This window comes from Asterias amurensis, chromosome 17 (assembly GCF_032118995.1).
Source record: "Asterias amurensis chromosome 17, ASM3211899v1".
Lineage (NCBI taxonomy): Eukaryota > Metazoa > Echinodermata > Asteroidea > Forcipulatida > Asteriidae > Asterias > Asterias amurensis.
Window position 1 is genome coordinate 6,066,954 of NC_092664.1, and position 16,477 is coordinate 6,083,430.

Below are 16,477 nucleotides of genomic sequence, written 5' to 3' on the forward strand. Positions count from 1 at the left end.
TTATATTTCCAGGTGACTTTAATATACTGTTTGGGCACAGCAATACAACAAATAGACAGGGAAAGAAAAACCTTTCTACCCCTTTACCAGGCCTGTGAAATCTTCGCTTTAAAGTGGAAATCAGGACGATTTATATTTATTTTTTTCCCCCCTCTTGTTCCCCTTTTTTTTTAATTCCTTTAGTACCTTACATGTGTATTTATAAGCTTGGAAACAATAATGTAGAGCTACATTAATGTAAGTTACTGGATTAAGGGGGGGCCCTTCGACCAGTGTAAATGCATGACGCGTGCTCACTTGACGTTACACGATCAGCTCTCGTTTTGTAAGGGTCCACTGATCCACTCACAGGCCTGCTTACCCAACATAGGCCCTTTTCGAAACTACAGCTTCGGCTCCAGACTCAACTGTTTGATTGTGCTTTGCGTAAAACGTGCTCGGGGGCTTAAGACAGCCTAAAGCCAAAGGCGGAAGCCATGGTTTTGATAAGGGCCGTAGTACTCCTACTATGTACCGTAGCCTTCATATAATTTTTTTTCCCCAGCCAAAAGGTGAATTAAGTTAGCAGTACAACCAATATGTATACATAATTCCGTGCATCTCCTTGATGGCTGTGCTACTGCCAAAATTGTTGCACACAATGTGGTCTAAACATGGTCTAAATAAATCTTTGAATGATAGTCATGCACAATTTATTGTTAACACACAGAAAAGTTATCACCTCATTTAAGAAGGAAATAATATTTTTAGTAAAGTAAAAAAGTCTTAGGCCCATAGTAGGGGCTTTCCAAATCTACAATTTCCTGTCAGTTTTGTCTTTGTTTTGCAAACTACATGCATGGTTCTAGGATTGAGATTTTGCACTCCTAGTTCTTGCTACGGGACTTCATGGTGCCATGCACAGTCCGCAATGTGTTTAGCTCATGCCTCACTAGTGTCTGGTGCTGTATTTGTAGATGACTTTTTAGTCACAAGTAGCAACAGCCAACAATTTGTTGATGTTGAACGTTTTAACAGCCATAATTTATAATTGTGATAATTACACAAAATCCTCAAAGTTGTCCAACTCCTGCTAGCCTTCGTATAATTTGTTTTCCAACCAAATAGGTGATTTAGATTAGTAATAAAAACAGTAATATAAATATAATTCCTTGATCAAGTAAGGTTTTGTGCTAATAATTATTTTGAGTAGTTACTAATAGTGTCCACTACCTTTAAAGTGGAGTCATTAAAATGAAGGCTTAATCACTTGATATTTGTTTTCACTTTTTTTCATGTGCCCCCTTTCGCCTGAGTGTGCTTGATGAATTCCACCAGCCACCATCTTGTGATGTTTGCTTCTAGGCCCTGTACGCAGGCACCAGGAATACAATTCCATCCAACAGTTACTTGGTAAGTCAACCCAACTCTTTGGCCATAAACTGTACATTAGAATGGTGTAAATTTATGTTGCATCACATTGTCAGTAACTACCGAGTTCAGCATTTAGCAAATGCAGTGATGTTTTTACTCACCATGCAATGTACTTTTCGGATGGAACGAAAAATGCATGCTGAATGGAACGGAAAAGGCACGATGAGTGACGTAGCAGCGTGCAATAGTACTTTTATTTGCAATCCTCCAATCAAATGGCAAGGATCTGCTTGGGTGTTATATAAACAGTGCTAACACACATTGGTATATATGGGTTTAAAACAAAATATTTATATATATTCTTTATCCCGATGTAAATTTAACATCTATTAAATAATTTTCTCATTGATTAATTGCCATCAGAATAAATGTTAGCAAACATAATTTGAAAATTTAAAACATTACATGTAGGGCTTTTTCAAATCCTGAGTTTTGCACACAGAGGCCTTTCTTTGGATCTGTTCAACCTGTCCTCTATGACCAGCATGTACACTTACTTCGTTTCTCAAAATGTCAAATGCCAGTGAAGAACACTTTTTGAAAGCCTTAATTAAGTAACCTAAATGAGGACCTGTTTACTTCATATTTGTTTTTGCTTTTCTTTCATGTGCCCGTTATCTTGAGTGTGCTTGTTGAATTCAACTGGCCAACATCTTGTGATGTTTGCTTCTAGGCCCTGTATGTATGCACCATGGGTGAAATTCCCTCTAACAACTACTTGGTAAGTCAACCCAACCCTATGGCTAAAAAATACAATGTTTATTTTGTATCTCAGTGTCAGCTGATACCAAGTTCAACATTTAGGGTCTGGCATAATGCATCACTAGTCTGATACATTTTGGAAAGTGTCAAAAAGGTTTTTAAAGACCCCGGACACTAGTGGTGATTGTCAAAGACCAGTCTTCTCACACTTGGTGTATCTCAACATGCATAAAATAACAAACCTGTGAAAATTTGAGCTGAATTGGTGGTCGAAGTTGCGAGATAATAATGAAAGAAAAAAACCTTGTTGTCACACGAAGTTCTGTGCTTTCAGATGATTGACTTCCAGACCTCAAATTCTAAATCTGAGGTCTTGTAATCAAATTCGCGGAAAATTACTTTTTTTTTCTCAAAAATTACGTTACTTTAGAGGCAGCCGTTTCTCACAGTGTTTTATACTATCAATCTCTCCCCCATTACTCGTTACTCGTTTGAGTAGTAACCAATAGTGTCCACTGCCTTCAAAACAATTTATAAGTGTTTACTCTAGGACCAACTGTCCATGAAGATGATTTTGTCTGAAGTAAAGCTGTTTGCAAAATGATTGCCCCTATCAATGAACTTCTCATTGACTGTTGTCATCAAAACAAATGTCAAGCACAATTGAAATTTGAAAGCTTTTAACATTACATGTAGTTGTCAAGTTAAATACATCACACATGCTGTATGCGTACATCAATTGATGTTCTTTGTGGCACTCAATAAATCCATCTTTTATTTAATTGTGAGATGAGATTAGCCACTTAGCATTTCTTGATCATCATATTAACAAAAATGTAAAAGCCTGTTTTGTTGTCCGTCAAGTGATAGATACATGTACTGGATAGTTTTGTTTTGAAGTTTGTCTTCAATATCTATAGTGCTACTGATGGATGCATTCCTTAAAATTTTTCATTTTTTAAATTTATGTTTTACAAAAGTAAACAATTTGACATTTGTGTTTTTCCTGTGTTTATTTACATGTGTCACTGACTGAAGTGAAGGGAACCAGGGATGGAGTGGTTTCCGTCCAACCCATGTCTCTCCCATGGACAGACAGATGGATAGTTCAGTCAGTTGAGCGAGAGGATGTCTTCAGCCGACGCCTTCTCAGGAAACTCTGATGGTCGTCTTCCACGCATCCCGGTTCAGCATCAGCGTCCTAAGCTCGGATGTTTCCTGTTGTGTTGCGTCCCTCTTCAGCTGGTCTCTGAATGTAATTCTCCCCTCCTGCCCTTGCTCCTGTTTCCGTCAATGGGTTCCCGGAGAACTAGGGGGCTCACAGCTAGGGATGGCGGACACAGTGGCCAGCAAGCCTCATTCTTCATTCCCTGATCTTGACAGATACTCTTGGTAGGGCAGCGTAGAGCTGGGAGTTTGGCATATGGTCTTCCCAGTGCATATCAAGGGCCATCCGTAGCAATCTTGTATAGACGCCGTCTAGTGTTCTTTCTTGATTTGCAGTCAGAGTCCATGTCCGATCGGCTCCATACAGTAGTACAGATTCAACTGTAGCAACGAACAGACGTCTTTTGATGTCATCATTGAGACCACCTCTCCACACTCGTCCAGAGATGGATAGACTCTAACTAAAACAGGATGTTTCATTTCAAGATGCTGACTTGACATCTGTGTCCAGTAGCCTCTGATCTAGTCAGCTTGGATCATCAATGTTGGTGAGGTAAGTTTAATCCCTGTCAAATGATTTATTTTTTTAGATACTGCAGAAATAACCTGTGCCGAAGTTCATGGCTCTGCTTACTGCTGAATTCTGCGATTTTGATCACTATTCTTTGCTTGCCTCTCGGCCCCAGGCCCCCAATAATTAATACATAAACTACAGTTTTAATTTGCCCCTCAGAAGATGAAGAGCCCCTCAGAAAAAGATTATGCCAGGATTCGAACCCATGACCCCCTTCAAGCATGTAGCTTTAGCTTGTCTCTAATCAATAAAAATGTCTTCTTACATTTTTAACGAAAATTGATTTAATGGGCTTTTGACTAATGTTTAGTTGAAATGTAGTTTCAAAATTTAGTTGAATTTAGTTGAGTTGAAAATTTAGTTGAATTGAAATGTTTAGTTGCCTTGATTTTTTATGTAAGTGTTTCAATTTTTCTACTTTATCCAAACTTTATAACTGCTGCAAAAACAAGAGTATTCAACAGTTGTTTTATTGAGAAAAACAATACACACTTGCACAGTGGTTTAAGACCCAGACATCAGGTCCGATTTTTTTTCTGAGATAACTACATATCTTTGGTGACTTGAACAAGAAGAACTAATTTGTTGAAGAATTGTTATTTTTTTGAAATTTATTACCCTGTTTTTTTTAAGGAATTGTAGCTCGTATATTGTGACATACGTTTATATTCAGCAAAAATCACAAAGCCATATGTTAAAAAAAATACCTAGGTAGGCATACATACAAATTGTTTGAGAACACAAATATTGTTTTTAAATTACATGTATAAGTGACCTTTCGCACTGTAGAAAATTTAATACGGACCGAAGTTTTGATGATACGGCAAAAATGCTTTGAAATCTTCGACTAAAATGTCAAAAAATGCTACTTATAAAAAAAAAATACCGCCACACATCTTTAAAATAAGCCATTAAGGGCCTGGACGAAATGTTAAAAATATGTAATAGATTAGTAAAGTAACCATTCGTTGTGGCTAGAAATTCACGATAAATTAGCGAAAATGAGTTTTTACTCCTGAAAATGAGAATTTTCAAAAAAGCAATTGTTTACATCGCAAAGTTAAGGAAAATAAACAAAAATCAAAACGTTGGATATTTAGCTTTGAAAATAAAATAGCGCCGAAATCCCGCAAGATCGCCTTCACTCCCAAAAACTAAGTTTTCAGAATGCTGTTTTTAACCAAAAACATCGTGTACATTAACATTACACACAAAAGATATAGCGCCCTCTGTTGACTTCAAAACCACATCATAAAAATTTTCACAATAATTCGTGAATCACGACACGGATCAATTAATTGTGGATTATTTTAATGGACAACCACGTTTTATCTACCTAAAGATGACATTGAGACATGCTTGAGATATTATAAAGGTATTTTGACCGATTATAAAGGTATTTTGACCGATTATTGTACAGAAACTTGTCGATGTCGGGGTCACATAGGGTTTTAAACCACTGTGACTTGGTATGAATTTGCCAAAACCAGCATTGTGTCCAAGTTATAATTTAAATCGCTTGGGCACTTTAAAAACTTTTTAGTTGCAAAGAAATCTTTCTTTGGAACTCACTCGTTGGTTTATCAATTGTCTATACAACCTGTCCTTTATGACCGGCCTGCACCGATTTTATTTCTTGGGACTGTCTAATGCCAGTGAAAACATGTGCTTCTTGCTTCCCATCTTGTCAATACAAAGTTTACTTTTGCAAGCCTTAATTGAGATCAAAATGCCAGCTCGTTTACTCAACAGTTGTTTTTGCTTTTCTTTCATCTACCCCTTTACCCTGAGTGCGCTTGTTGAATTCAACCAGCCAAGATCTTGTGATGTTTGATGCTTTTGTCCCTGTATATGCACCAGGAGTGGAACTACATCTAACTACTTGGTAAGTCAAGCCAACTCTTTGACCATACAATAGTTGTATATCAACGCGCATTAGGAAGTGTTTGTATTGTATCACACTGTCAGTTAATACCAAAGTTAAAAACTTAGGGTCATGCATAATGCATCATAATTCTCTCATACATTTTGGTAATGATCAAAAAGGTTTCAAATACAATTTAGTTTTAAAACTTCCATAGTTTTACTCTTGGACCAATTGTCCATAAAAATACATTTCTGTCTGAATTAATACTGTTTGCAAAATGAGTGCCCCCTAGATATATCAATGGTTTCCTCTTTGCTTAACTGTCCTCAGAATAAATGTAAGCACACTTGAATTTTTTAGTAAGACTTAAAAACTTAAAACATTACATGTAGGGCTTTTTCAAATCTTTAGTTTTGATTATAACAGAAACCTTTGATTTTGTTAACTGTCTACTCAACCTGCCCTCTACCTGCGCAGATATTGATAGTAAATCAAGGTTGGCAAGCAATATTTTAGACACTAAATTGTGTAGAGTTGTTCTATAGGACCCGCAGAACTATTGTAGAGGGGTTGCCCGGCTAAGGTGACATATGTCAAGGTCAGCCTAAAGGTCAAAGGTCACATAGCATATAATACTGTTGAAATGCAGGTATTGATAGCAAATCAAGATTTCCCCCAAACGATTACTTTATTATTTGATTTGTCATCAGAATAAATGGGAGCACACTTAAAAAAAAATCAGTGTGCATGTCTAAATTATTGTTAATGACCTGGGCACTTTCAAATATTGATTATATTATTAGAAAAAAAACCTTTCCTTGGAACTACTCATTGATTTTTTAACTGACTGTTTAACTTGCTTTCTTTGACAAGTCTGCACTAAAAAAAATTCTCAAAGTATCAAACGGCAGTTTTCAATTTGTTTTATTTTATTGCATGTTTTAGCTAGAGTACCAAAAAACGAAGGCTCGATTTCGGGACCTCAAATTCAAAATCTGAGGTCCTGTAATCAAACTACTGGAAACTTACCTTTTTTTTTCTCTCGAAAACTGTGTTACTTCAGAGGGAGCCGTTTTTCACAATGTGTTATACTATCAGCAGCTCCCCATTACTCACTACCAAGATAGATTTTATGTCAATAATTATTTTGAGTAGTTGCCAAAGTGTCCACTGCCTTTAACATTTGTTTTTGCTTTTCTTTCATGTGCCCCTTTACCCTGAGCGTGAAATCAATCAGCCAAGATCTAATGATGTTTGCTTCCAGTCCCTGTATGCATGCACCATGGGTGAAAATCCATCTTACGATTACTTGGTAAGTTAACCTTAAAAAGTGTCTGTAATAAATTTAGAAATTTGCTAAGCACAGAGCACACAATGTGCAGTCATGCCGTTTTGTGACTGTATTTATCATGAGACCGAGTAAGGTGGTTATTTGTAACCCTGAAGAGTGTGGTTTTTTCTTCTTTTTTTACAGGTCGCCTTGAAATTCTTTCAGAGGTTAAGCTGGAGGTAGCATCGATGATCATTGGTACCCTGCACAGTCATCCAGCCGGTCGGGTTGGGTTGGAATCGCAAGAAACTCTTAAATGGATGTCATAAGCTCCATTTAGGCGTGAAGGGAAATATGCACAGATGCGCAAGTCACTTGAACACAATGCACTTGCACCTAATAACTCTGCATGATATTTAACAAGCTAACATATTTTTTAACCTCCTGCTTTTGATATTGCATCATCTCTAATCCACTAATTAATCACACTGGGTCCTATAACAATGGTTTCCATGCACCTCAAATAACCCCCAACTAATTGTATTAAATTGAGATTATATATGTTTGTATTTTTCTGTTTTGTTTATACTGCAATGATGGCACGCTGAGAGCATGGGGCTAAGATGACATCAGATGGGTGTACTGGTCTACGGACAACAGTTCGTCTCTCAGTTGGGACCTGGATGACCTCGGATAGGTGTGTTATGGTAAGAAGGCAGTGAGACGTGAACTTTAAAATGGTAAGTTGACTTACACAAAGCATGATAATTATTGAGAATAAAATGAATTAGTTTCAATCTGAAATATCAATAACTACCAAATTTATACCAGTACCGATTCCCTCCAGAGAATTACTTCAATTCAATTCAACTCTACATTTATTTTCATAAGGCAAAGTCTACATGTTTTAAAGATAGAGTGAACAAAGATATGTGAAGAACTATTCGAATAATAATTACACGAGACACAATGAAAAAGAGGCAAATGTACTTCTATCTGAAATACTTAATTGTCAAGGAAATATCGTTTGAAGATGTCATGTTGCATATTTTAATTGCTGCTTTCAAAATGTGCCTAGTGTTAATGTGCATATAGTCATAGAACAAAATATAATAAACTATCTAATACAATCACAAAGGTCAATGTTTTTCTGTTTGTAAATGAATTAGTCTTTCTAGTTGTATTTTATTTTAGAGATGTTCTAACACGGGGCAGTTTTTATGATTTTTGGAAGAAAATTCCACAGGTTCAACGCTCGGAGTCAGAGGTGTTCGTTGCTGTAAGAAGAATGACATCTACTCATTAACAAGTTACAGACGGGAACCTTAAGGTAAGATTTCTCTAATTACTCGGCTTGATAACTCAATGTATTATATGCGTACCTCTATTTGAACCATGATTGCCGTTTAAATTACCATCCGCGTAGCCAAATTTTTTCAAACAGAATTTTTCTGTACAGTCAAAACCCAGACTATTTGATGTAAAACCTTTAAAACTTAAACAATAGCCCAGTGGTGCAATTATAGATCAAATTACATCTTTTTTTTTAACAAGTATTTGTAGCTTTGTATAGTTTTCTTCAAACAAGTATTTGGTTGGCATGGTTGCCTTATGCATAAAGCGCTCTCCTCTCACCAAGGTGCCCCTGGTTCAATACCCGGCCAGGACCATATGTGAGTTGAGTTGTGCGCTGGTTCGCAGCTGTGCCACTATGAGGGTTTTCCCGACCATTCAGTTTTCCTCCTCTGGACAAATCAAACAGTTTTGATCCTGGCTGTGCTCCTTGGTCATAATGGGGTGATGTGGCTGGCTGCCAAAGGCGCCCTTGCATTCCTGCTTCTCGAACAAGTTGTAGTCGTGTCCTTCGCAATTCAGCTCTTAGCTGCGACTTGGGATGATTAGCCTCCCGAATTATTAAGTACTTGTAAGGTTATCATGTCTCAAACATTGTTATTTGATTTGTTTATCAGGACTGAAGATGGAGTGACATCATTGAGGCTATCAGTTGGAACCTTGATTACCTTGGATAGGTGTGTTATGGTAAGAAGGCAGTTAGATGTGAACTTTTAAATGGTAAGTTGACTTACACATAGCATGATAATTATTCATATTAAAATGGATTAGTTTTAATCTGAAAGATCAATAACTACTAAATGTATACCAGTACCAATTCCCCCTAGAGATTTACTTCAATTCAATTCTACATTTACTACTTCCATAATGCAAAGTCTACACGTATATTGGACAAAGATATGTGAAGACCTATTAGAATAATAGCGCATGAGGCACAATAATAAGGAGGCAAATATACTTCTATCTGAAATACTTTACTGTCAAGTAAATAACATTTGAAGATATCATGTTGCATAGTTTGATTGCTGCAGTCAAATAAGCCTAGTGTTAATGTGCATTTAGTCATAAAAAAAAATAAACTATAGAATTCAATCACAAAAGTCTATTTTCTTCTAGTTGTATTTTGTTTATGATGTTCTAACACGGGGCAGTCTATGCTTTTTGGAAGAAAATTCCACAGGTTCAACGCTCGGAGTCGGAGGTGTGCTTTGCTGTAAGAGGAATGACATCTACTAATTAACAAGTTACAGACTGGAACCTTGAGGTAAGATTTCTCTATTAACTTAGCTCGATAGTTCAATGTATTTGCGGACCTGTATTTTGAACCATGAATCTACATTTAAATTACTATCCGCTTAACCAAGACTTTTACAAAAACAAGATTTTTTTCTGAGGAGTTGTACGTGTATGAAGAAGTTTGCATCGAGTCACCATTGTCGTTGTTTTGATATTCAGTCAAACCAAGACTGTTTGTTGTGAAACCTTTAAAACCTTCAACAATAGGCCAGTGGTGCAACTGTAGATCAAATTACATTTTTTGTGTAGCTCGTGTATAGTGTTCTTTAAACAAGTATTTGGTTGGCATGGTTGCCATGCGTAAAGCGCTCGCCTATCACCAAGATGACCCTGGTTTGATACCCTGCCAGGGCCATATGTGAGTTGAGTTGTGTGTTGGTTCTCAGCTGTGCCATGAAAGTTTTTCAGACCTTCCGGTTTTCTTCCTTAAGGGAAAATCGAGCACTTTCGATCTCTCGCTGTGCCTGGTGGTCATAATGGGTTGATGTGGCTGGCTGCCAAAGGCGCCGTTGCATGCCTGTTTCTCTAACACGTTGTAGCCGTGTCCTTCGCGTTTCAGCTCTTAGCTGCGACTTGGGATGATTAGCCTCCCGAATTATTAAGTACTTGTAAGGTAATCATGTCTCAAACAGTGTTATTTGATTTGTTTATCAGGACTGAAGATGGAGTGACATCATTGAGGCTATCAGTTGGAACATGGATGACCTTGGCTAGGTGTGTTATGGTAAGAAGGAAGTTAAATGTGAACTTTTAAATGGTAAGTTGACTTACACAAAGCATGATAATTATTCATAATAAAATGGATTAGTTTTAATCTGAAAGATCAATAATTACTAAAAGTATACCAGTACCAATTCCCCTCCAGAGAAATACTTCAATTCAACTCTACATTTATAATCTCCATAATGCAAAGTCTGCACGTATAAAAGATATATTGGACAAAGATATGTGAAGACCTATTAGAATAATAGCTACATGAGACACAATAAAAAGGAAGCAAATGTACTTCTTTATGAAATACTCATGTCAAGTAAATAGCATTTGAAGATATCATGTTGCATATTTTGATTGTTGCAGTCAAATAAGCCCTAGAGTGTTAATGTGCATTTAGTCATAAACAAAATATAAACTATAGAATGCAATCACAAAAGTCTATTTTCTTCTAGTTGTATTTTGTTTATGATGTTCTAACACGAGGCAGTCTTTATGCTTTTTTGAAAAAGATTCCACAGGTTCAACGCTCGGAGTCGGAGGTGTGCGCTGCTGTAAGAGGAATGACATCTACTCATTAAGAAGTTACAGACTGGAACCTTGAGGTAAGATTTCTCTATTAACTTAGCTCGATAGTTCAATCTATATGCGGACCTGTATTTTGAACCATGAATCTACATTTAAATTACTATCCGCTTAACCAAGACTTTTACAAACATAAGATTTTTTTCTGAGGAGTTGTTTGTGTATGAAGAAGTTACCTTGAGTCACAACTGTTGTTGTTTTCATATTCAGTCAAACCAAGACTATTTGTTATTAAAATTTTTGTGTAGCTTGTGTATAGTGTTCTTTAAACAAGTATTTGGTTGGCATGGTTGCCCTATGTGTAAAGCGCTCTCCTCTCACCAAGGTGACCCTGGTTCGATACCCAGCCAGGACCATATATGAGTTGAGTTGTGCGCTGCTTCGTAGCTGTGCCCTGAGGGTTTTCCAGACCATCCAGTTTTCCTTCTCAGGAAAAATCACATTTGATATCTGGCTGTGCCACGTGGTCATAATGGGTTGATGTGGCTGGCTGCCAAAGGCGCCGTTGCATGCCTGCTTCTCGAACACGTTGTAGCCGTGTCCTTCGCAATTTAGCTCTTAGCTGCGACTAGGGATGATTAGCCTCCCAAATTATTAAGTACTTGTAAGGTTATCATGTCTCAAACAGTGTTATTTGATTTGTTTATCAGGACTGAAGATGGAGTGACATCATTTAGGCGATCAGTTGGAACATGGATGACCTTGGCTAGGTGTGTTATGGTAAGAAGGAAGTTATATGTGAACTTTTCAATGAGTAAGTTGATTTACACCGTGCAAAACATATTTAGTTTTAATCTGAAGGATTAACAATTGCTAAATCTATACCAATTCCCTCCATTCAATTCATTTCTACATTTGTTTCCAAAACGCAAAGTGTACAAGTATCTAATATATATTGAGCAAAGATATTTGAATACTTATAGAAATAATAATTACATGAGACACAATGAAAAAGAGACAAATATACTTCGGTCTGAAATACTTAGTGGCAAGGAAGTAGCATTTGAAGATATCATGTTGCATATTTTGATTGCTGCATTCAAAATAAGCCCATTGTTAATGTGCATAATGTAGTCATAGAACAAAATATAAACTATATAATGCAATCACAAAAGTCTATGTGTTTCTGTTTGTAAAAGAAATAATAGTCTTTCTAGTTGTATTTTTTTTAAAGATGTTCTAACACGGGGCAGTCTTCAGCTTTTCGGAAGAAAATTCCACAGGTTCAAAGCTCAAAGTCAGAGGTGTGCATTGCTGTGAATGACATCTACTTGTTTACAAGTTACAGCCTGGAACCTTGAGGTAAAATTTTGAACCATGAATCTACGTTTAAAAGACTATCCGCTTAACCAAGACTTTTACAAACTTAAGATTTTTTCTGTGGAGTGAAAACCCAGACTATTTGATGTTTCAAACCTTTAAAAACTTCAACAATAGGCCAGTGGTGCAACTATAGATCAAATTACATGTTTTTGTTCAAGGAAATAGCATTTGAAGATATCATGTTGCAAATTTTAATTGCTGCAGTCAAAATAATCCTAGTGTCAGTGTGGACAAAGTCATAAAACGAAATATAAACTATATAATGCAATCACAATAGGCTATGTATTTCTGTTTGTAAATGAAACAGTCTTTGTAGTTGTATTTTTGTTTAAGATGTTCTAACACAGGGCAGTCTTTATGCTTTTCGGAAGAAAATTCCACAGGTTCAACGCTCGGGGTGTGTCTCGCTGTAAGAAGGATGTACATCTACTCATCAACAAGCTGTCAACAGGAGCCATGACAACATGGAGCTGTGTCGCTGTTTGAAGGACGTACATCTACTCATCAACAAGGTGCCAAAGGGAACCACGACAACACGAAGGTGTGTAACTGCGAGGGGTGACATCTACTCATCAATGAGTTGATGGAGTGTCGCTGTGTGAGGGATGACATCTAAATATCAACAAGCTGTCCACGTGAACCATGACAAGATTGGGCTGTGTTAATTTGCGATGAGGGACGTACATCTACTCACCAACAACTTGGTTGAAGCCAAGTCCAGGTAAGAACTAATTTATTCTTGTCTTGAAACTTGGAAGGTTGAGGCTGTGGAAACAATTTAAAATGCATTTTTGTTGAAATTGCTTTTGAATATTTGTTGTTTATGAACAAATTTAAACACCTGCATATCAGGAATATGTTTGATTGAATGGCTCAAATACATGTTCACTTGAAAACTAAATATTGTTTCTACAACTTCCACAATTTCAAAGGTTTCACTTGTCACAAGCACTACATCTGCAAGTGCAACATGGACAAAATTTGTTGACACTTTTCCTGTAAAGTTTGTGTATTGATTTGGGTCTTTGAAAATCTGTATAAAATTTCCAAATGTAAGAATTTATTGTCTATTAATTTTGGTTTTTACCCATACACCAATGGGTGTAAGAAAATTTATTGTCTGTTAAGACTGATGTAGTCAATGTTAAATTTTGGCAAGAAGATAATTGAAATCGTCATCTTTTGGAAATTATACAATGCTAAAGTTGAACTAAGGACTTCTTTGTTAATTTGAGCAAGGTCTTCATCTAATGTTGACTTGATTTATGACTGTTCCAGATTGTCAAGAGATTATTCTGATGCAGCGTTCCTCCAACAACATGGCCATTGAAAGAATCTATCGGGGTTTGGCTTGGCTAGAGTAAATAACATCCAAGGACTATATTACTACCAAGCTGAAGTATTCAACTTCAAGGTAAGTTTTTGAAAAGGAAAGTAAAGTGTTTTTGTGGTGTGCTGTAAACAAATCTATGGCCGAATTGAAGTTTAGTTTTTGGCACATTTCAAAACAATTTTTGGCTTGTTGTTGTGTATTAGGTTATCATCTGGACTTGCTACGTCGAATCCTTGTTGTCAACATGGACCATAAAGAATGATGGGAGTCTTGTCGGAGGTCAGGAGTGTGACATCTTTGTACTTTCATCAACTCACCGCTAAGATGAACAGAAACAACTGACTGAAAAGGGTGTGTGTATCTTTAAGGTATAAACAATCAAAGATTGCAAATTATATTTGCAGTTGATTAACATTAACTTGAAAAAGATTTGATTTTGTTTGAAAGTTCTCACATTCTTCAATCAATTACATAGATTTGATAGTTCAATTTAACATGTGGTCTCTGGCTTGCTTTGATGTTTTAGTTGAAATTGTATTTTTCTATTACCCTTTTTACTCATGTACACCTATTTGATGTTCGGAGGCAGTTGAAAGCAATGGCAGACATCAGTGGAATTTTCGATGTGCAGTTCAGCATGCAGTTCAGCATGAGTGAGACAAGATATTCGTTCGGATGGGACATTAGGGCAAACCAGCATTTTAATATCTGTTGGAGCTGAAATTGGACATGAGTGAATTAAATGATCGATTCACCTGAGGATGTAAACAATATGGAACAGTTTATTTTGAGTCGTCTTCATTCTGGACAAGCTTTCCCATGAACAATAATGGAGCTCTTGATCTTATAGAATTCATCTGCAGCAAGATTGAACTTCACCACAATAATGATCATCTTTTTGGGAACAATATAAGTGGTTTCCTAAACGAAGTTGATGCTCAGAATGTTGTCAACATACTTGTAATGGGGTACTTCATTGCAAGTATATTGACCAAATACATGTATATTACTTGTACATGTATTTCTATGAACGATTGCATTCTTGTAATGAGGTACTTCATTACAAGTATGCAAGAATATCAAATTTGCAATAAAGTAACCTTATTGCAAGTATGATTAAGTTTCATGCTGGTATATGAAGTACCTCATTACAAGCATAAAACATTCATCGTTCATAAAGCATTGGCATCACTAAACATACTTTGATTCTTTGAAAGGAAGTAAATTTATTAAATCTCTTGTAGTGAGATGCGGCTGCAGTAACGTATTTTTGGTTGTGTGTAAATTTAAGGTGTATGGGTTCTCAATAACAAGGTTTTAATTGACATGTGCCTGGTTTTGATTAATACTTATAAGAGTGGTAAATAATTGTGTGGCACACTGGGATAAGTAACTCTTGCAATTGTTCTAAAGTATCTGTTGTGGGGTGGGAGATGACAACCTTCACATGGTCCACCCTGTTCTAGACTAATGTCATCCAACCAATCTATGTAGCAACAAGCTATTTTGTATAGTAATATGTGTAATAGTTAAGTTTAGAAGTTCAATTACTTATATCTGGTAATTGAACAGTATACATGTATGGCTTAAAGTGTGAAATAAAACATTTATATATGTTGATGATATGGAACAAAACTCAACTGTGTGCTGTGGATTGTACATTGTTATGTAGGTTTATGCATTGTTATGTAGATTAACTTAGGGGTAAGAAAACTGCCCCATTACATTTACAAGTTTAAATGTTCAATTTCTCTTGCCAGTTAGTTGAACATTATACATGTATGGCTTAAAATGTGAAATAAATACATATAATAATGTGTTGATGATATGAAACAAAAACAATTGTGTACTTTTGATTATCTATTGTTATGTTGATTACCCTATTTTTCTGTAGATCATCCAATCGTTATGTTGATTCCCTGTTTTGTTTAAAACCCTATTGTAATGCAGATCACCCATTGTTATGTTGATTCCTATTGTTATGCAGATCACCCATTGTTATGTTAAATTCCCTATTGTTATGTTTAAACCCTAATTGTGCTGTATATCATCCCATTGTTATGCAGATCACCTATTGTTATGTAGATCAGCCCATTGTTATGCAGATCACCTTTTTTTTAGCACCTGTGCACAATATATATTACATTGTATTATCGAAGGACGAAGGACGAAGGACGAAGGACGAAGGACGAAGGACGAAGGACGAAGGACGAAGGACGAAGGACGAAGGACGAAGGACGAAGGACGAAGGACGAAGGACGAAGGACGAAGGACGAAGGACGAAGGACGAAGGACGAAGGACGAAGGACGAAGGACGAAGGACGAAGGACGAAGGACGAAGGACGAAGGACGAAGGACGAAGGACGAAGGACGAAGGACGAAGGACGAAGGACGAAGGACGAAGGACGAAGGACGAAGGACGAAGGACGAAGGACGAAGGACGAAGGACGAAGGACGAAGGACGAAGGACGAAGGACGAAGGACGAAGGACGAAGGACGAAGGACGAAGGACGAAGGACGAAGGACGAAGGACGAAGGACGAAGGACGAAGGACGAAGGACGAAGGACGAAGGACGAAGGACGAAGGACGAAGGACGAAGGACGAAGGACGAAGGACGAAGGACGAAGGACGAAGGACGAAGGACGAAGGACGAAGGACGAAGGACGAAGGACAAAGGACGAAGGACAAAGGACAAAGGACAAAGGACAAAGGACAAAGGACAAAGGACAAAGGACAAAGGACAAAGGACAAAGGACAAAGGACAAAGGACAAAGGACAAAGGACAAAGGACAAAGGACAAAGGACAAAGGACAAAGGACAAAGGACAAAGGACAAAGGACAAAGGACAAAGGACAAAGGACAAAGGACAAAGGACAAAGGAC

At 37.0% G+C, this 16,477-nt stretch overlaps 1 long non-coding RNA gene across 7 annotated transcripts; it reads left to right on the plus strand.

Annotated features, from left to right (window-relative positions):
* The first annotated feature begins 4,178 nt into the window (after window positions 1–4,178).
* LOC139950031 (uncharacterized) lies at window positions 4,179–15,374 on the plus strand. Of its 7 annotated transcripts, none has more exons than XR_011787612.1 (10): window positions 4,181–7,035; window positions 7,198–8,323; window positions 8,964–9,610; window positions 10,297–10,958; window positions 11,589–11,658; window positions 12,113–12,240; window positions 12,614–12,982; window positions 13,540–13,675; window positions 13,798–13,962; window positions 14,184–15,374. It is a non-coding gene; the product is annotated as an uncharacterized lncRNA (long non-coding RNA). The 7 variants fall into 7 exon arrangements; XR_011787613.1 differs by having other exon boundaries at window positions 12,633–12,982; XR_011787614.1 differs by having other exon boundaries at window positions 10,297–10,399; window positions 10,866–10,958; window positions 12,113–12,982.
* Window positions 15,375–16,477: the final 1,103 nt, after the last annotated feature.